The following is a 22,700-nucleotide window of genomic DNA, read 5'->3' as shown; positions in this document are numbered from 1 at the left end:
GAAGGGGGTTGGACTAAATGGCCCAAGGGGTCTCTTCCAAACCTCTTTCTTCTTCTTCTTCTTCTTCTTCTTCTTCTTCTTCACATTGACGCTGGGTGGTCATCTGTCAGGGGTGCTTTGTTTGTGCTTTCGATGCACAAAGCAGAAGGGGATTGGACTCAATGGCCCAAAGGGTGTCTTCCAACCCTCTTTTTTATTGTTATTGTTATTATTTATTTATTTATTTAGATATTTATTTATTATTGCTCGGTGGCCAACTATAGTCTGGCCCTCCAACGGTCCGAAGGATCATGAACTGGCCCCCTGTTTAAAAAGTTTGGGGACCCCTGGTATGAATAAAGAAATCCACTGGACTTAACTGGCACTTGTATCTTTATTTCTCCATTGGAAGAAGTGAGGCACCGTGGAATTAACATAGTTTGACTCCACTTTCACTGCCACGGCTCAATGCTATGGAATCCTGGGAGTTATAGTTCGGTGAGGCATCTAAACTATTTGGCAGAGAAGGTTTAAAGACCTTATAAAACTACAATTCCCAGGGTTTCATAGCATTGAGCCATGGCAATGAAATTGGAGTCAAACTGCATTAATTCCAAAGTGCAGCTGCCCTTTGGTGAGATATATGCATCCCTCTGAAGTACACCACTACAATATACACTACAATATACCCTTAGGCCCTTTCTGTATTGCCATATAAAATGCAGGTTATCTGCTTTGAACTGGATTATATGGGAGTGTAGACTCAGATAACCCAGTTCAAGGCAGATAATGTGGATTATCTGCATTGATAATCTGAATTATATGGTTATGTAGAAGAACCCATACCCTGCCATATAAGATCCAGACTATCTGCTCTGAACTGGATTATATGGCTGTGTAGATGCATATAATCCGGTTCAGTACATATGACCTGGATTATCTGCCTTCATAATCTCAATTATATGGTTATGTAGAAGAACCCATACCCTGCCATATAAAATCCAGACTATCTGCTCTGAACTGGATTATATGGCTGTATGGATGCATGTAATCCGGTTCAGTGCATATGACCTGGATTATCTGCCTTCATAATCTCAATTATATGGTTATGTAGAAGAACCCATACCCTGCCATATAAAATCCAGACTATCTGCTCTGAACTGGATTATATGGCTGTGTGGATGCATATAATCTGGTTCAAAGCAGAAAATGTGGATTATCTGCCTTGATAATCTGTCTTCTATGGCTGTGAAGAAGGGGCCTTAGGAAACTATAAATCCTAGGAGTAGGCCCACATGTTCCAGCTTCTGGAACATGGCCAGGCAGCTGAAAAACCTGCAGCAACCCAGCCTCAGGCCCCTCCATTTCCCCCCTCAGTTGCCAAGTTGGCCCAGGCCTGCCCTGGAGACATGCCTGGCGAAATGCTGGGAACAGGGACGGGTTCCTACCTGCCCCGTCTTCATGGCTGAGAGGGTCCCCAAGGAGGTGCATGGCAGGGGCACAGGCCTGCTCGACCTGCCAGAGCTCCTTCCAGCCTCGGAGGGCTGCCGGGCGTTGCGGGAGGAATCCAGGAAGGGTGCAGGTGGAGCAGCAGGCCCAGAGGCCTGGCCTCAGGTCTTGTTCAGGGGCAAGAGGGCTGCAAGGGCGAGAGGGCCGAGTGCGAGAGAGGCGTGAGTGGGCCGAGTGCGAGAGGGGCGTGAGTGGGCCGAGTGCGAGAGAGGCGTGAGTGGGCCGAGTGCGAGAGGGGCGTGAGTGGGCCGAGTGAGAGAGATGCGTGAGTGGGCCGAGTGCGAGAGGGGCGTGAGTGGGCCGAGTGAGAGAGATGCGTGAGTGGGCCGAGTGCGAGAGGGGTGTGAGTGGGCCGAGTGAGAGAGAGGCGCGAGTGGGCCGAGTGAGAGAGAGGTGCGAGTGGGCCGAGTGCGAGAGAGGCGTGAGTGGGCTGAGTGCGAGAGGGGCGTGAGTGGGCCGAGTGAGAGAGAGGCGCGAGTGGGCCGAGTGAGAGAGAGGTGCGAGTGGGCCGAGTGCGAGAAAGGCGTGAGTGGGCCGAGTGCAAGAGGGGTGTGAGTGGGCCGAGTGAGAGAGAGGCGCGAGTGGGCCGAGTGAGAGAGAGGTGCGAGTGGGCCGAGTGCGAGAGAGGCGTGAGTGGGCCGAGTGCAAGAGGGGTGTGAGTGGGCCGAGTGAGAGAGAGGCGCGAGTGGGCCGAGTGAGAGAGAGGTGCGAGTGGGCCGAGTGCGAGAGAGGCGTGAATGGGCCGAGTGCGAGAGGGGCATGAGTGGGCCGAGTGAGAGAGATGCGTGAGTGGGCCGAGTGCGAGAGGGGCGTGAGTGGGCCGAGTGCGAGAGAGGCGTGAGTGGGCCGAGTGCGAGAGGGGCGTGAGTGGGCCGAGTGAGAGAGATGCGTGAGTGGGCCGAGTGCGAGAGGGGCGTGAGTGGGCCGAGTGCGAGAGAGGCGTGAGTGGGCCGAGTGCGAAAGGGGCGTGAGTGGGCCGAGTGAGAGAGATGCGTGAGTGGGCCGAGTGCGAGAGGGGCGTGAGTGGGCCGAGTGCGAGAGAGGCGTGAGTGGGCCGAGTGCGAGAGGGGCGTGAGTGGGCCGAGTGAGAGAGATGCGTGAGTGGGCCGAGTGCGTGAGGGGAGTGAGTGGGCCGAGTGAGAGAGAGGCGCGAGTGGGCCGAGTGCGAGAGAGGCGTGAGTGGGCCGAGTGCGAGAGGGGCATGAGTGGGACGAGTGAGAGAGAGGCGTGAGTGGGCCGAGTGCAAGAGGGGTGTGAGTGGGCCGAGTGAGAGAGAGGCGCGAGTGGGCCGAGTGAGAGAGAGGTGCGAGTGGGCCGAGTGCGAGAGAGGCGTGAGTGGGCCAAGTGCGAGAGGGGCGTGAGTGGGCCGAGTGAGAGAGATGCGTGAGTGGGCCGAGTGCGAGAGGGGCGCGAGTGGGCCGAGTGCGAGAGGGGCGCAATTGAGCAGAGTGCGAGAGGGCCGCGAGTGGGACGAGTGCGAGAGATGCGCGAGTGGGCCGAGGAGTGCGAGAGGGAGCCTCAACAGCGCCCCCCTTGACGTGCGCCCGAAGCGGCCGCTTAAACGGCCTCCATTGTTGGACCGGCCCTGATGCCCAGTGTGGAATACCTTTCACCACATTAAAACAGTGGATCTGGTTCTTAATGAGACATGCTGCATCATCACTGGATGTCTACGCTCCACACCACTGGAAAAATTATACTGTTTGACCAGCATTGCACCATCTGACATCCGCCAGGAAGTAGTAGCCAGCAATGAAAGGACCAAGGCATTAACATCTCCGGCCCATTTCCTGTTTGGGTATCAGCCAGCATGCTAACGCCTTAAATCAAGAAATAGTTTTCTAAGATCTACAGAGATACTCGCAGGAACATCTCAGCAAGCAAGAGTCCAAAAGTGGCAGGCTAAAACCTGGAACCTCAATCAGTGACTGATGCCAGATGAGAGATTCCCTCCAGGGCACACAGTAGACTTGGAAGTAACTTGGGTAACTTGGAAGGCACTGAACAGACTGCGCTCTGGCACTATGAGATGCAGAGCCAACGTTAGGAAATGGGACTACAAAGTGGAGTCCTTGACATGCGAGTGTGGAGAAGAGCAAACCACAGACCACCTACTACAATGCAATCTGAGCCCTGCCACATGCACAATGGAGGACCTTCTTACAGCAACATCAGAGGCACTCCAAGTGGCCAGATAATGGTCAAAAGACATTTAATATAATGCCAAGTTGTTGTTTTTTAAACTTTGTTTGTGTTTTCAAATACATTACAACTTTTATTCTTGGTTCACTTCTGACACGATAAATAAATAAATACCTGACTTTGAGTATCTGAGATCTTTGTGGCTTTTCTGGGGCAGCCAGACTGTTTTGGAACAATCTGTTATCCTCGTGCACACTGCTGTCCTGTGCTGATCATTGCAAGGGAAGGGATGGGTAATAAATGTGTTGCTAGGACTGCTCCTAACCAGCCATTGAGCACCTGGCTGTCACACTATCAACAAGAAGGAGGGTGTTGTCTATCTTCTCCACATGATCGAACGGATGCTTCATTATGACCTCAGCGGATGCGACAGGTGATGATCAGGTGCTTGCAGGGAGCTCCTTGGTCAGTGAGAAGTGATTGCAGTAATATACAGACAAGAAAACAGTCCAGTGGAGTCAATGCTATTTTGGCCCTCCTTGATTACCTGGGCACAAATGTGCCCTCACAGTCGAGCCAGGTTCATCTAGGTACATAATACTCAAGACCAGTCCTGAATTAAGTGGCTAGTGTAGATAAAGTCTATGTCAGCATGATAATGAATCTGCTTCCAGTTTTAGTCTGAATTATAAAAGAACTTTCTAAAATTGTTCCAACACTTTTGATAGTTTCTTGAAGTTCAGACTATGAAGCCAAATCATATTCATGATCTCATAAACAAAAAAGCTAACAGCTGCCATTGTCTTCATTTTTCTTCCTCATGGCATGATCTCTCGTCATACTGGCTGGCCCTTCGAAACATTGGTTATTCAGTGCTTTATCCTGTATGGGTCTCAGCTTGGCCCCTTGCTGTGCCTCGTGAAACTCCTTTCAGATAAAACAATACTGCCTATGTCTTTTTACAAACCAAAATAAAAACACCATGATGGAATCAGCATTTTCTGCTTTGAAATGTTTTAGCTTTTAGGATAGCATCTCTCCTTGTGTCACATAGAACCATTTTTCCCCTGACAGAGGAAAACCATTATCCTGTGTAAATGTTCAATTCATGTTGTGTTATCTCCTAATTACTTTGAGTTTTTATCTTGACAGCAATCCTCTTTGAAGGATTCTAAGTGCTAACTTTTCATCAGTCTGCTACAAGGATGCAATATAACAATGACTGCTGAAATAAAGCAAATCATGGAATCATTTAAATTAATGCTGCAATCCAGAGCTAAAAAGCAATTGAAGGAGAGTAGAAATGGTTATTAGACATCAACAATGCTGCTAATATTATTGATTCAGAACTGCATCCTCCATTCATATTGATAGAATGATAATGGCTTAAGTGTGAGGGTCTTTATTAAGCAAGAGGTTCTGGGGACCCAAATTTGAGAATATCCTAGGTGCTATTCAAGTACAACACCCATCATCCCTAGCTAGAATTACCTACAATGATGGGCAATGCAATCCAGAAATATCTGGGGACTTATAGCTAGGTATAATTTGTTATCTAATTTGAATTCGTTATACTATCTCTCTGAAGGAATCTTCATAGGCCTGAAACATCCACATTGAAATTCTGTTATTTTCAAGGTCCAAAACAGGGCTTAATTTTTAGCAAGAAACTGTTATAGTTAGACATGTTATTGCTTTGTCCGTTAGTGTACACACACACACACACACACACACACACACAACCAGGGTGCAAGTTTGGTAAATATTGCCAAAACTAGATTGAAATGCTTCATACATTGCCAGAAATAACTGATGAGGGAAATTTAATGGATGGGGTGAGTGAATGGTCTACCATATGTCCAAAGAAGTAACTGTGGTGTCATAAACAACTTTTACAAGAAACGCCATGGAATAAATGTATAATGGCAATTGAACCATGAACTGGCTTCTGCCCATGCCGAGAATAAAGCCTCAAGTGCAAATTGCCATTAGACCCTAATATTTTGAAGAAGATTTATGTTCATTTCACATAAACAACTTTAAAATGAAAACATCAGCTGATTTTAAAATTTTGAATACAGTACTTTGTAAGTAAATTGTATGATTTTTAATGTTAACAGCTCTGAGTCTCCTTTGGGAAAGAAGACAGCCCATCTATACTGCCATATAATTCAATTCAATGTAGTTCAATCTGCATTATTTGAGTCTACACATACCATTATAATACAGTTCGAATGGCAATTAATGGCAGTGGAGATGGGACTGAAATGGGATATAAATACATATAATGGTGATTACTTTTTTTCCCGTGTCAGGAGCGACTTGAGAAACTGCAAGTCACTTCTGGTGTGAGAGAATTGGCCGTCTGCAAGGACATTGCCAGGGGACACTTAGATATTTTGATGTTTTACCATCCTTGTGGGAGACTTCTCTCATGTCCCCGCATGATGATGATGAGGATGAGGATGATGATGATGATGCCAATGCCATTTAAAAAACATACACAAATAAATATTTAAGTGTATATCCTAAATTGTTACAAATGTAGAAATAGAAATTTTCAAAAAAAAAAAAAATCACAGCTATTGCATTTAAGCCACCAGTCTTTCTTTTCTGTTGATTGAGGCAACAAAAACATATACCACTTGGTGGCAGCACAATAAGCACTATGTTGTGTGCCGTCAAGTCATACCTGTAAACTAATACTGCAGCTTTTAAAAAACCCAGCTATAATTTGACTTCAATTATCACACTGACCAAAATCTAATGCTTTAAATCAGTGGCCTACTGGCCTTATGTTTATCTAACTCTGCGTTGTAAGTAGCAAGAATCATTCAGTCATTAGCTTTACATGTGTTGCGTTCCTTTAAAATGGATACAAGCAGTCCCCAGGTTACGAACAAGATAAGTTTTGTAGGTTTGTTCTTAAGTTGAATAGTTTGTAAGTGGAAACAAGTACATTTTAAAGTGTTTGATTTCCTGTCTGTGCCCCTGTTCAGAAGATTCCACCTCACTTTCTGTCCCTGCGATAATTGGATTTTGAAAAATTTGGCTTGTTGTGGAAACAAGGTTTGTGATACAACTTCAGTGGAGACACCTTTTCCCCATGATAACTCTTTCAGGAGTGAATTTCCCTTCCTAGGGGTAGATTTCTCTCACTTCCTGTTGTCTCACCCCATTTATAACTATGAATCATTCGTAAGTAGGATGTTTGTAACTCGGGGACTGCCTTTCCTATAACTTTTTCATTTATTCTATCCATTTCCCAAAAGTTGGCTTTGATGCTGTTCTTTAAACACTAGTATAATCTTCATAACAAGGATATGAGGTTTTAACTTTTTAAAAAGCAATATCCTGGAAATAAAATAAATATTTTCTCAATATAGTACCATATGTTGAACTTTCTGAAGTAATTATAGTAGTAAAAATATTATTTCCATGTTATGTTCTTCCAGCACTTTGTATACAGTACTATTCACAGTAAACCTAATCAAAATATTAGTCATAACCAAATAAAGGTGCTGGAAGAACCGCTTTTCAAAGCTGGACATGTCCAGAAGAGACCTTTGATGTGTTGGTTTTCTCTAAGAATTATGTTGCTAGTGCCAGATTTTTTTATATCACACTTATTTCGACATATGGGAAAATCTCACAAATAGATTATGTGCATGATTCAAGGTTGAAGTATGAACTACTTGGTAAAAAATGCCATTTAATCCCGTGGGGCAAGAACAGGATCCATTCTTATGTGTATGATTTTGACAGCTGTGCATGCTGGGAAAGTTTAAGAGAGTTTCTGAAAAAATCTTTTTAGAACAAGTAAATTCATTCTATAATCCTCTTAAACTACCTCTTTTACATTTTAACATAACTTTGTATATCTATCCATTGAATTTATCTCCTCCATTTATTATAAAACCAATTCCCATTCTAATGCTTTTCACACACTTTTCCCATCTATTAAACAACGTCTTGCTAACAATACACATAATTACGTTTAACTCCCAAGTATAGCTATATAAAATCTGATACTGTCATTTGCATTATTATTCATGAAACTGGTGCTTAAATGAATAGGTTTGCATTGTTATGTGAGGTTTTCGGAAATAAGTTTCAAAACAGTAACAGTTGGTGCCAGCCTCTAGCCATGCAAACAATGAGGTACCAGTTGTGAATCAATGGGAAATAATGGCCACTGTGCAAAGAACCATAAGTCAACAATCGTGTACAGCCCATATTAATGAGCTGTCAATCAGAGAGAAGAACAAAACAAGCTCCCTGGTCAGAACAGTTTGTTTGCAGAGAAAATCAATATACATATCATATGCAAGTATAAGCACATGCACGCATAGGATTATGTATCACAAATGGTATGCTTAGATAGTAAAAAACAAAAATGTGAACTGCATGACAAGAATATCAAGAGAGAGAGAATGCATATAAAAAGGTCTCATATTCATTCTCTTGTATCTCCAGACCATAACTTTGAATGTTGCCTACATGAAAGTTTTAAGAGCTGCAAACATAGCAAATTGCTGGCCTGAATGTCTGGCTCAATATCATCATCATCATCATCATTTAATTACTTATTAATTACTTATTACTTATTAATTACATTTAATTACTTATTAATCGCCCTCCATCCAAGATGCTCTAGGCGATTTACAAGCTAAATTGCAAAGGATAAAAATACATATATACAAATATTGATAAAATTAACAATATAAAGCTATTTCCCATGTTTCTAAATAATAACCAAAATCCACTACTGCAGTCTTGTTTATTCTGAACTGCTTTGAGCTCAGAGAAAATTTGGGATGCTACTTCAACTATTTGAATTCAAATAGAAAACCCTAGAAAATGTAAGGTGTTCTCTCTACTAGCCTTTCTCAGCCATTTTTGTTTTTTGTTTTATCCTGGAGGAATCCTTGAATTTATTTTCAAGTCTCAAGGAATCCATGTATGAAAATTCTATCTACACCTTGATTATGTATACGTACACACATATATGTTGATTTTTTCAGTCATAAGTTTACGCAGAACCCCTAGTGACTTCTTGCAGAACCCTAGGGTTTTGGGGAATCTTGGTAGAGAAAGAAAGCTATATATAATCTGCATGGAGACATACTCTTAATATTCTAGTCTCCATTTGGACTCTCTGCCAGGACATTTCTATAAGGTGAACCCTTTTCCTACAATATCCATCTCTACTTTCACTCAGCCTTCCATAACCTAGCACTTTCCATGCATACCAGACCATAATGCTTAACCAGCATATGGCCAACAGGTTATGATGGGAGATGTGGTCAACCACATATTTACAAACTATTGTTAAATAATGATCTTTGACAAATAGAGAGGCCCCAATTCCTGAATAATCATCAATCCCTGCAAAAGAGATATTGCTAACATATTGATATGACAAAATAATGATCTCTTGCTATAAGAGAGGAGGTTAAGATGACATTTTCTAAGCAAGAGGAAAACTTTCTGTGTGCCAGGTAAGCAATGCTGCAGATTATATCTGCTATAGACAAAATGGTTTTGCGCACATTTAATGGAAAGCGTCATACTGCCCATACTTTGATCCTACCAAAGATTTCCATTCTTCCAAGTGCACCACTCTATCATTTTCACTTGTGAAACCAAATCACTTCTTTCTATGCATAAAATCTAAAACCATAGATGTTGGTCTTATTATCTGTGGAGTCATTTTATCAAGTGCAATTTGTAAGTTTAATTTTTCTCATAACAGAAGACATTATTGCCTGCCTCCATCATTACCTCATACATCATAGCAAGAGTTTATTAAAGTAATATTTCACATCATTCTATTAAAAGAAAATGTTTTCCAAGCAGTCTTTAAGACTCTTCAGGCAGACTATTCATATTGCCTTTTTTACATGTTTGGGTTCAGTACATGCAGTCATGTTCAGGATTTCCACTCTGTTGTACCAATTAAAGGAAAACAACATGTTCTGAAGCTTGGTGAAGGACATAAGGGGAGCTTATTACAGTGTTTCATTGATTTTCAACAGTCCCATTCATTTTCCCTGGAATGGCCTACATCTGGAGTTGATCACACTTGTGTCAGGTGAACAAAGTATCAAGAATTTTAGAGTTGGTAGACATAGAACCAGTATGGCATTATGGTTGAGCATAACTAGGACTCTGTAAAGTCCTAGTGCTGATTAATCTCACCCTACGTTTTCAACTTACATGCAGAACACATCATGTGACATGCAGGGCTTGATGAATCCAAGGCTGGAGTTAAAATTCCTGGAAGAAACATTAACAACCTTAGATATGCAGATGATACCACTATGATGGCTGAAAGCGAGGAGGAGCTGAGGAGTCTTATAACCAAGGTGAAAGAAGAAAGTGCAAAATCTGGGTTGCAGTTAAACATAAAAAACCAAGATTATGGCAACCAGACTGACTGATAACTGGCAAATAGAGGGAGAAAACATGGAGGCAGTGACAGACTTTGTATTACAAGGTGCGAAGATTACTACAAAAGTAAACTGCAGCCAGGAAATCAGAATATGTATACTTCTTGGGAGGAGAACAATGACCAATCTTGATAAAATAGTGAAGAGTAGAGACAACACACTGGTAATGAAGATCTGCATAGTTAAAGCAATGGCATTCCCCATAGTAACCTAAGGATGCGAGAGCTGGACCATACTCCAGGAAATAATGCCCAACTGCTCACTGGAGGGAAGGATATTAGAGGCAAAGATGAAGTACTTTGGCCACATCATGAGAAGACATGAAAGCCTGGAGAAGACAGTGATGCTGAGGAAAATGGAAGGAAAAAGGAAGAGGGGTCAACCAAGGGCAAGATGGATGGATGGTATCCTTGAAGTGACTGGCTTGACCTTAAAGGAGCTGGAGGTGCTGACAGCTGACAGGAAGCTCTGGCATAGGCTGGTTCATGAAGTCACAAAAAAACAAAAGGGACTAAATGAATAAACAACACAGAACTCTGTGTAAACCAAGTTTCAAATTCCCCATTTGGCCATGGAAAACTATTGGGGTTCTTGGGTGAGTCATACATACTCATGACTGGAAAACCTCATGAAAAGTTCACCTTAAGTGCCTCATCACATTACAACTTAAAGAGTAAGCAAAGAGTATTCATCCCAACTGAAGTCTTGTGGCTGCCTCCTGCAGAGTTCCAGGGTTTGTAGTTTAAGGGACGGGCCTTCAAATTGCTCAACCAGAGAGAACCTGGATCTCACTAAATTCTGCCACAGAATTTCAAATGGTATGCATACTCTTTAAGGTCTAGTGTGAGCCATGTTGCTCTAAATTGAAAATGACTTGAAGGCATGCAGTAGAAATATTTATCCTTTGCTCTGATGTAAAGCAGGAAATTTATCTATCCATTATCTCTCCTTGCTAGAAATTAGGGGCAAAGGAAGATGAGGAAAATTTACTACAAGGTGGGTAGTACATTTATAGTGCCAAGAAGCTCCTTTTAATGCTTAATCTACTCTCCTGTAACTTTTTTCATGTCAGGAGTGACTTGAGAAACTTCAAGTCACTTCTGGTGTGAGAGAATTGGCTATCTGCAAGGACATTGCTCAGGGGACACCCGGATGTTTTGATGTTTTCACCATCCTTGTGGGAGGCTTCTCTCATCTCATATAACTTGAAACCATTAACTCCGATCCTACCTCCGATCCTATCCTTTAGGGTAGTGCAGTCCAGCTTTAGTTACTTGAGGGCCAATCAAACTTAGTATAGAAATGTGAGGGCCAGAGACATTCCAGAAAGAAAATGTTTCTTAAAAACTTAAAGCAGTAAGAAGGGTAAACAATTTTTCCAAATGTTAAATTAAAATATTTTTCCAGTAAGAAGGGCAAGGGCCAATAAAAATGAATTGGTGGGCTGCATGTGGCCTGCGGGCTGGACCACACTGCTTTAGGGTATTTAAAGAATGTAATCATATTACCCCTCAATCTTCTCTTTGCATAGCTGAACATGTCTAACTCTTTCTACTTATGGTATTTTGTTGTTTTATTGTTACAATATGGCAAAAGAAACCAGGGTGTCATTATTGCACAATGGAAGAAGAAGGATGTTAAGAAATGGAGTTTGAGACATAATGTAAAGAGAGTGAAGCTTCCCACCCCCCTTCTGCTAATGTGGGAATTGGGAAAATACTATTAGAAGCATTGCCTTTTTTGTGATTTAAAAACAGACCACCATACTCCAAGACAACACATTCCACTGTCAAACAGGTCTGTGAAGGCTGTCATGTTAGATAGCGATATCTAGAACCTGGCTCAATTGTGCTGTTGTTACATAAAGTATGCTGTCATAATTTAATATACTAGAAACAGCAAGGAAGCAAACCATTTGCTGGTACATTCAACCAATCTTGCATTCAATTTTAGAGGGGATTTTATTCTATTATTATTATTTTCTCTTGGGGTTAAAATGTGCAAAATTGGCTAAAGCATGTGTGCGTGTGTATGAATGACAGCCATGAAATACTGTCATATCCACTAGGTGGCATATGATGACCGTGGTTAATATTCTATACTGCCACAAAACCCCCATTCATGGCATAAATAAAGACTAGTATTATTAATTTATACCATTGCATCCACTCTTCCCCAATATTTGTTTAGCCAGCTGTTTCCTCTAATCCTGCTTAAACACCATTGATTAAAATCCGAAATACATTCAGATTTTTTTCCCCCAAAGAACATTTTGTTTCTTAAAGATGCTTTTTCAAGTACCTAACTCTACTTGAACTGTGGACTGTGGAGCCAGAATGTCTAAACATTCTTTAGAAGAAACAAGAGAAGTTTGTGAACTGAAAATGATCCACTAAAACATCTTCCAAATTTCTATATTTTTCTCTATACTTTGATAGACTATCTTTTTGATTTTCACAGGAAGGCTCCCACACTTTGACCAACTTAAATCAACAAACACAACACTCAAAGGGGACTAAAGTTCTTCCTATGTAATAGAACCTGCCATGCGTAGTGCACATGAAAAGTTCTCAGTTGGTGAAGCTTCTCTTAGGTAGAGCTTGGAAAGTTATTTTTAAAGTAATTGGTTACAGCTATGACTTCAAGACCCAAGGCAGAGTTAGCAACCATTATAATTTAAAAAGCAAGTTGGTATTTTTAAAATCTAAACTAAAAGGATACTTAACCACCTTGATAATTTTAGTTTCCCTAAAAAAATTGAATGCTGTAAACCATTAGAGATAGAAAACACACCACAAAGTAGAGCCATGTGATTACTATAGCTATAAACATAATATTGAAAGTTGTTCTTACACCACAAAAGGAATGATATAATTCCTTAATGAGATATAATCATCACAATATCACTTTGTAATACTTTTATTATTGCAAAAGGAATTCATTTCAAATAATTGACTGATGTTACCAGATTTGCAAGTTCTGCCATTAGAGTATTAACTTTAGCAGAGATTAAGGTATGATCTCTTTCTGAGGTGGGAAGGATGGGAAGGGGCAAATCCAAATTTAATCTTGCACAGTCACCGTTCACACACCCCTTTCTTCCCAGTTTTATTCCCCTTTCCAATACACATGTATACACTGTAGTTCTTGGCTCAGATATCTCCAACAAAAGATTGTACAAATATTTTCTCATTTATGAGTTGCAGACTTTTCTGTAATATGTTTCATTGACATCTGTGCTATGGGAAAATGCTGGGGTGAGGAAGGATTTCTCATAATTATACAGAGTTGCCATGGCCAACAGCCTATGTTGTCAAGTCTGATAGAATCCAGGTCCATTGCTTAGGAAACTGCAAACCCCTATACTAGATTGTCCATCCCTGATAACTGAACATAAAACAAAAGTCACCTCCACCAAACTCCACTTATTTCAGATGATAAAAAGGGTGTTAACTGTGCTGAGCATTGAAGATTTAAAAAAACAAGCAGAGGAGAGATGCAGTTACTGTTAGCACTGTAGTAATGGGGTATTGTCAGATTTCTTGATTCTTTTCACAGCTGACCACAGTCTAAATTGTTGTTGTGTAAGATCAGGCTATTCTTCTGAGTGCAGATTTTCTCCTCATTATTTCATACCATGCAATTATTCCAGTATGGGTGGGACAGCCACATTTTCTCTGTTTGCCCTCTTTCTCAGCTGCATATAAGCTCTCCCATCATCAAATTCCAACCTTTTCTACAATTTATTACCATATGGTTGTTGCTAGATTACCATGGTTATGTATGTAATTTACTCATAAACATTAGGCATAACTTCTTGATGGTAAGATCTGTTTGACAGTGGAATGTGTTGTCTTGGAGTATGGTGGTGTCTCCTTATCTTGAGATTTTAAAACAGGATGGATAGCCATTAATAGGGGTGTGTGTGTTTTGATTGTATATCTCTACATGGCAGGTGGTTGGACTGGATGGCCCTTGTGGTTTCTTTCAACTCTATGATCCTGCTCTATCAATTTCCCCACTTGCTCTAACTCCTAAGTTTTAACCCCTCTGTAACCCCATGCAAGCATTCCATCAGCCTTCTAGCCCACAAGACCCTTCAGGAGGAGAGGGGAAGGGTCAAGGAGAAGGGTAGCTAGCAGCATCCATGTCAGTGCCAGGCAATTTGCAGGACTAGTTCAAGAATCACTAAAAAGTGAAGAAGCAAATTTGGTGAGAAGGCACTATTTCCCCTCAGTCCCAGATCTTACATTGCTCCCTCAGACAAGACCAGAGCCCCTAACTCTGTTGGTGATAGCCACAAGAACCCTGGAAATGGCTTTTCCTCTATTGTGCCACTCCCTGCCCCTCTACTGGAAGAAGCTGCAATTACAACTGCAGCCCTTTACATCCATTCCTTTCATCCTCCTCTCTATCTTTCTCCTGTTTGGAATTGGGTCAATTTGGTTCTCCTCCTTGTGTTGCATCTACCACTCCACCTGTATTATTTACTGCCAGGGCTTCTGTTGTGAATGTGGATGGAGTGCAATGAGGGATGTGCTCAGATGTGCTGGGGTTGGTTTTGCATCTTGGAGGTAGCAGCAACAAGTGAAGGGTGAATTCCTTCTGTCCCTCATATGTTTCAATGGTGAAAAATGTTACTTTGGCCTAGCAACCACTCCCTCAATACACACAGTCTCATGGATCTTTCCACAACTCATCCCCATCAAGACCTGGTTTCCTTTCTTTCCCTCTGTGTGGACTGCTCTAGTGCATGTGCACTTTTTAAAAGCCCAAAAGCTGATCAGCTGATTGGGCTGTCAAAACATGGAGCCACAGACACACTGGTGGCTCAAGGGAAGCACAAGTGGAAAGCAATTAGAACTCTCTGAAACTTTATTTTAAACTTTGTAGTATTAAACAGATCTTAAATTAACTAAGTGAGAGATAAAAATCTACTTATGTTTACATGAAGATATTCTCATGTGTGCATATGAAGTCCAGCGCATAACGAAGTGATTTTTTTTAAAAAAAAAATCAGCTGGATGTCCTCCTTCTACCTTCCACCTTTATCTGCTTCAAAGGAAGATATTAGGATGGTGAGGGACCATTTCCCAGGACTGATGGGTCTTTGTGTGGATGTGCTGTCAGGTCCTGAGATTTTTTTGCCCCAGATTTAAAATGCACATTTTGGTGCTGTCTGGAAGTGGCTCTGGTCAGGTATCGAGGGAGAGCCTCCCTCCTCTCCTCCTTCCGTCCCCATTTCTAGTCACAAGTGAAGGGATTCCAGACCAGTTGATACACTTAATTCTCATCTTGTTTATGGCCACACCTCACATCTGAGAAATAGTTCACACATTCTCTTAAACCAACTAGCTCAATTAATCTTGAAAATGCCTGTTCTATCAGCATTTCTCAGGTTTTATAGAAATTGATCAATAAACCAAAGCTCAATCTAAACTAAAATTAATCTAATTGTGATGTCTCAGGCACCTTTGGCCCCTGATCCCGCAGCCATTGCTGATCAAACTGAAGAGGATTTGGGATTTTCCCCACCTCAGCAAGATTCAATCCCTTTCCAGATGTCTCCTGTTGACATTGCTGAGCCAGAGCCAATTAGGAATGCCCTTGAGATATTGCTGGCTCTTCCCGGATCTCTGGAGAGTTTAGAGTTTGATAGAAGCGCTACTTTCCAAACAGATCGCTCTCGAAGACAAAGTTTAAGGAGAAGTGTGAGATTAGCAGAGCGAGGAGATTGTGGCTAAGTCAGTTCTCTTGGGAAGAATTGGGGAGGCAGGCATCTGGCATCTCGTTGTTAGCAGCTCAGTTCTCTTGGGAAGATTTGGGGAGTCACACACCTGCTTTGGGGGAGCTCTTGGACTTCAATAAAAATTCTGCGCAGAGAATATCTGTTGCAGTGTCAACTGAACTTTTGATTGAGGAATACATCGTCTCTTGATCCTGAGCTTCCCAGCGGCCCGTTGGCATGCTTACTCTCGAGTAGACCGGGTGTTGTGGCTCGTCCCTTGCCAAGTTTGGACTGCGTTTCAGATCCACCACGAACAGCCTTAGCCTTGCCTTGAAACCTTGTTCTGGACTATTACTTCAAGTACTTTTCTGAGGAACTTTGCTCCTTTCCCCACTCAAACTTCAAATAAGTTTGAGTGTGTTTCGGTTATTGGATTTTGGACTTTGGACATAAGACTTTCATTCTTTGGACTAATTTTGATCTTTTCTAAAAGGTCAATTACTTGACTATCTATTCTACTTATTTTTGTTTGAAACTTTTATTGCTTTAATAAAGATATTAGATTGTTTATTGGCCTCCGTGTTGGTTCTCAGTGTTCGCGCTACCTAGGAGTGTTACACTAATAACACTGAAAGGAGTGTTAGGCTGGATCTACACTGCCATATAATTCAGTTTCTAATCCCAGATTATCTGGTTTGAATTTGATTATATGAGTCTACAAGGCTATATAATTCAGCTCAAAGCAGATAATTGGGGATCAGAAACTGGATTATATGGCAGTGTAGAAGCAGACTGAGAAATATTCAGGACAGGCCCTTCTCTCAGGCTTGATCTACACTATCATATATCCCAGAATTTTATCCCAGAACATTTGCTTTGAGCTGGATTATGAGTCCTTACTGCCAGATAATCTGGGATAAGCAGATAATCTGGGATCAGACCCTGGGATACAAGGCAGTGTAGATCCAGCTTGAGTGCCATAACCATCATGAGCATGCTTGATGAAAACACGAGAGGGTATCTTCTCAGTGGCTGCCTCTAGATTCTGAACTCCCTTCCTGGGAAAGTCAGAAGAGTCCCCTCTTTGTTGTCTTTCTGTCAACAGGCTAAAACTTTTTATTCATACAGGCTTTTAAAAAACAAATGGTAAAGGACAGGTTTAAGGGGTACTGTATTGTTTGAATTGAACTGTTGTTAATAGCTTTTTATCTTGTAATTAATTTTATTTTTTTACTCAGGTGTAAATTCCTTTAATATTGTAAATAATTTCATTCCATTTAAATATTTTATTTTTGTTTATTTCAAATACATTTTTCATTTACATTGTGAGATACTTTGGGTCCCAACTGGGGGGAGCAGGATATTAATATAAATATTCTGTTCCCTCCCAATTGAGACTCCAGGAAGCTCACAATGTAAATGAAAAAATATATTTAAAAATATACAAAAAGAACATCTTTTCTGGTGGATTTGTATTTTTTAAATTATTTATGCTTAGGTTAATTTGATCCGTGCTAGATTACTTTTTAACAAAATTATTGTAGCAGTAAACAGATCCCATTATAAATTATATAATGAATGTATTATTTATAATAATTGTTTCCTCAATGGCTTTTGGTTACCTTTTTTAATAATGTTATTCTGCCTCGTCTGAATCAGAACACAGCCACATGCCAGTGAAAATTTTTACAACAAGCATGTTTTTCTCATTAGAAAGACAAGCATAAGAACATTATATTCTGTCTAAACTTGGGCATAAAGACTCATTAGTAAGACAGGCTCTTGGCACACATGTGCCACACAGCAGATGTTTCTTCATTGCATCACTGAAGGTTTTAACATTTATTTCTTTGAAGAGAGCACAGATTCAGTGCTGAATTTAGGGTTATTGTTTATTTTGCAACTCTTGACAGTTCAAGAGTATGCAATTTAATAGAATACTTGCTCGCTGAACTAGGGAGAGCTGTGCCATTTGACACTGGCTGGAGATCTGCCTCCACTAACAGAGCTTATCCACAATAGCATCTCCAGCTTTTTCACCATCATTGTTTGACTGTTGCTGAGAGAAAGAGAAACCAGGGAGTTTTGTGTCCTGTCTCAGCAGTTTTGGAAAGAAAGGTGATAGAATATAAATACCTCCTGTTGCTCAAACATTGAATGAGTTCTACCACTGTGACTCTGACTCTGTACTGGACTTAACCCATAAAAACTTTAATGCTTTAAACAACCAAGAATCAGGTTCCATTTATATTGCCATATAATGCAATTTCAGAATGCAGTTTAACTGCATTGAACTGTATTATATGGCAGTGTAGATGGGGCTTCAGTGAGAAGGAGATTTCACATTTACCTGCAGTTTCAGAAAGTGACCAGCTTGAAATCATATCATTCAAAAAGACAGGCATGTGCCCCATTGGAAAATAATGGGACCAAAAAGTGGTTAATTTTGGCTGCATTTACAGCTGAATGAATTATAATTGTGGGAATTACCCAGAAAAATATTAAAAAGCACTTTGCAAATATACACATAGATAAATGGTGCTAATGTACAGAACTAAGGATCTCATCACATTTTATTTATTTATTTATTTACATCACTTTTACCCCGCCTTTCTCTCCGAGGAGACTCAAAGCGACATTGAGGCCGAGAAGCCACGGGACAGTGGGGGACATCAGGGGAAACTGTGGGGCAGCGTAAGTCTTCATCCCCTTATCTTCAGTGGTTGTGGGATTCTTTCCAACAGTGTTTCCCTGCTGTCTTTGGCATCTTCCTGCTTCCTCCCTGTTTCTGCTTCATTGTGCTGCCAGCACACATGGAGCCCAATGGAGCCCCACTGGACGTAGCCCTGCATCATTTGATGGGCTCTGTGGGACTCCGTGCCAGCAGCATGCTGGCAGCGCAAAGAAGTGCAAAGAAGACACTTCTGGACCTCAATGTCATGGGGTCCTAAATGAACCAAGCAGCAGTGATCTTGAAGGAACTAGTATTGGTTGAAATTCAGATCCACAAATTTAAGAGCATATTCTTTCAGTCTATTACTTTCCGAGCAAACATGAAATGCAGCATGAAAGAAGTTATTAAATGTGTATAATAAGAGCCTCCTTGGACAGTGAATTACAACACATACTGTGCCATATCATGCAGAATTTTCCACATAAGAATAACTGAAACTCATTTTGGGACCATGTCTTGTTTTTTACATTTCCTGAAAGTACTTGCATATTGCACGTATTAAATGTATAGTTATTAGTTTTCCATCAAACTTTTGTCACAAATTGTAATGCAATTTGCAATTTTTGAATAGTTTAGACTTCCAGGAAATGAAGTATTTTTAAAGGCACCACATTGAAGCTATAACACATTCCTTTCCCACATAGAAAATTCCTCCTAGCAACTTCCAAAATATTTTCCATATATTTTAGAACACATGTATATGTACACAAACTTCATTGTACATCTTACCTGCAATGTATAGTGAACAACAATAACACGACTATTTCCCAGGAAAAAGTGGCCATGCAATTAAGCCAATTCTAATAAACTATGCATTTTGGAATGTGAATTCAGGATGAAGCTCATTTTACAACCCTGAGATAATGCTGCTGTTCATCTACTGTTATCACATAGAGAAAGTATTCTGATTTTCAAAACATCTCAGAAACTGTGATCAGAAGGAACTCAAGTGTTGTTCCAAGAACAGCAAACATTTAATCCTGTACTCTTTTAATGTCCCATGGGCAACTAACTGATGTTATACACATGAAGTGGATTGGCAGTCTCTAGAAGCTTCCTCAAGTCGCAAGAGGATTCATTCATACAGGTAATAGTTTGTGATGTCATAAAACTTTATCAACTGCAGGGGACCAACCAAACTTGTTGGAAGGTTAGGCTAGAAGCTCCTAACCTTGCCAAGATTTTCCCTATTCCTGTCTCTCTTGGAAAGACAATTATAAAAATAATTTATCTGAGAATCATTGTAGCAGATCACCTTGTTGAACATATGTCTCAAGTGTTTTCATGAATTCCCTCAGTCTTGGCCTCTCCATGTGAAGCAAGGATTGGTAAATGGGAGAAGACGACCAAAGAACAGCTATTTTTGGATTTTAGCAACTCAGCTGGCGTAGGTGCAAAATTCCAAATATCTCTACCAACAGTTGGAAATTCTCATGGAACTCTGTTTCTTTCCCATTTCTTTCAAATCAACAACCTGATCTGTTTTTGATCCCTCTAGGTTTGTACAGAACTACTCTTCCCTTGATCCTTTCTGTCTGAGGACAACAGGATTTCTATCCATGCAATCGGGAAAGAACTGAGTTGGGGAACCTGCTGTCTTTGAACTAAGGGTACTTTAATGCAGTTTGACCCCACTTTAACTGCCATGGCTTCATGCTATGGGATCTCTGGAAGTTGTAGTATTGAAAGATCTTTAGCCTTCTTTGCCAAAGGCGGCTGGTGCCAACCAAACTACAACACCCATGATAGAATCATAGAATCATAGAGTTGGAAGAGACCTCATGAAATATCCAATCCAACCCCCTGCCAAGAAGCAAGAAAATCACATTCAAAGCACCCCCTAGAAATGGCCACCCAGCCTCTGTTTAAAAGCCTCCAAAGGAGAAGCCTCCACCACAGTCTGGGGCAGAGAGTTCCACTGCTGAACAGCGGTGAACAGAAGTTCTTCCGAATGTTCAAGTGGAATCTCTTTTCCTGTAATTTGAAGCCATTGTTCTGCATCCTAGTCTCCAGGGCAGGAGAAAACAAGCTAGCTCCCTTCTCCCTATGACTTCCCCTCACATATTTATACATGGCCATCATATCTCCTCTCAGCCTCCTCTTTTTCAGGTTAAAAATGTGCAGCTCTTTCAGCTGCTCCTCACAGGGCTTGTTCTCCAGGCCCTTGATCATTTTAGTCGCCCTCCTCTGGACACATTCCAGCTTGTCAACATCTCCCTTCAATTGCAGTGCCCAGAACTGGACACAGTATTCCAGGTGTGGTCTGACCAAGGCAGAATAGAGGGGTAGCATGACTTCCATATCCTTGCCAAGGTTTTGGCATCGAGCCATGGCAGTTAAAGTGGGGTCAAACTGCATTATTTCTACAGTGTAGATTCACTCTAAGATACCTTTCTGCTTTCAGAGGATTTGAAATATTATTGTTTGGGTTCTAATAAGCAAGGAATGAACTCGGGAAAGGAATGGGTGGATAGGAAATAATAAATCTAGAAAGGGTGGTGGACGGGCAACAAAAAACTTCTAACACCAAATAGGCAGTTTCCTATTTTCATTTCCAAACTGCACCCGGGGAGAGTGTGGATGAGCTCTCTCTATCAGCTCCAGCTCCATGAGGGGACATGAGAGAAGCCTCCCACATGGATTGTAAAACATCAAAACATCCGGGTGTACCCTGGGCAACGTCCTTGCAGATGGCCAATTCTCTCACTCCAGAAGCAACTCTGGTTGCTCCTGACACACACACACAAAAAATTCCAAACTCCTCCTACAAAAGGTTACCTGGAGTATCAATGTTATGAAAGGCTCCTCAGCAGACAGGTAATGATGGAAAGAAATCAGCTGTAAAGAAGACAGAAACCCCTCAATTGGCAGACTGCTCCATGCTACATGAGCCAGAGCTTGAGAAAGTATTTGGACCACAGCTTTCAGAATACAAACTCCCTCCTTTCTGTTCTGTCAAAGGCTCAGGCAAGGGGCAAGGAGGCTGGCGACAAGCTCATTTGCCTCTCTCCCCAGCGCTGGCGGTGAAGGAATGCGAGGGAGCCTGTCAGCAAGCCCCCTTCCCTCTTCCTCAGCCAAGGCTGGGACGAGGTGCAAGAGAGGCTGGATGGCTGGCTGGAGGCTTTGGATGGAGACGAGGGCGCAGCAGCCTCCTTCCCCTTAGCAGAAGAGGAACAGAAGAGGAACTCCACGTCTCTAGGAGTTGTTAGAACTGGCTCCACACAGCTAAGGCCCCCAAAAGTAGCTTCCCCAGCCTCAGAGGAGGAAAGTATAACTTCTCTCAAGTCCAGAGAATCTCAAAGAAATGAGAGCTTTCCATTGGTTAAGAGAGGAGCTGCTGGACCGAATGTGCCCTTTCCCTGAGCTCCCCATCCCACTCCACTTTCGCATAGTTTACCTTTCGCGCTGCTCCAAGGTGAGGATGCTGTCCCGCCAAAGGAATAAAGGTCTGGAAACGTTGGGCACTTGAGAAGGCGGAGGAGGAAAGTGCCCTCAGCTTCGTCCCCGGCTAGAGGTGCAAGAAAAGTCCCGAGGCGAGGAGACACTCAGGGCGAGAGAGAGAGAAAGCGCGCCGCCTTCAGTTCAAGGGAAACCCCACGTCGGATAAGAAGACGACAACGGCGAAAAGGGGCCCAATGGTCAGAGCTGGACAGCAGGCGGGAGTTGTGTCCCAGAAGCGCGCACCGCACCAGGCAGCGTCTCTCCACAGGCAGCAGCCTCTCTTCTTCCTCCTCCTCCTCCTCCTCTTCCTCCTCCTCTCTGTCTCTCTCCGCCCGAGTCCCTCTCTCCCCTTCCCTCCTCGGGGTCTTGCGAAGAAGGCGCCCTGCCCTTCTTGGCTCCGGCCCTGAAGAAAACACCCCTCACGCCACCTCACGCCCCACGCCCCGACTTTGACCACCGAGTGGAAGAAGTTGTCAGAGCTTCTCTCTGTTTGTGTGTTTGAGACTATGACAAGGCGAGGAGGGAGCGACACCTTCGAGAACATGATACTTGGCCCAAGCTGGGCTGCTCTGCCCTCCTCCTGACGCCCACCTCCTCCTTTCATTTTTTCCTCCCTTCATTCCTTCTTCCTTCCTCCTCTTTCTGGAGAAAGTATGTGTGTGTGTGTTGAAAGTAAACTGTGCAGGCCAGGGGAGAGATGCCTCCCAGGGAAATA

The 22,700-nt window shown here is 42.2% G+C and overlaps 1 protein-coding gene across 2 annotated transcripts in view; it reads right to left on the bottom strand.

Moving 5' to 3' along the window:
- Positions 1-22,460, bottom strand: part of hapln1 (hyaluronan and proteoglycan link protein 1) — an 88,755-nt gene extending 66,295 nt beyond the window's left edge. The window contains exon 1 of one of the 2 annotated variants that reach the window (XM_008103009.3): positions 21,942-22,460. The gene's annotated coding sequence lies outside the window, so the exon portion shown is untranslated. Of the gene's footprint in view, positions 1-21,322; positions 21,610-21,941 lie in introns of those variants that run through there. The other variant, XM_016990927.2, reaches the window with a different exon arrangement.
- Between the last annotated feature and the right edge of the window lie 240 nt (positions 22,461-22,700).

This window comes from Anolis carolinensis, chromosome 2, assembly GCF_035594765.1.
Source record: "Anolis carolinensis isolate JA03-04 chromosome 2, rAnoCar3.1.pri, whole genome shotgun sequence".
Taxonomy (NCBI): Eukaryota; Metazoa; Chordata; class Lepidosauria; order Squamata; family Dactyloidae; genus Anolis; species Anolis carolinensis.
This window is presented reverse-complemented; position numbering and strand designations above follow the sequence as displayed.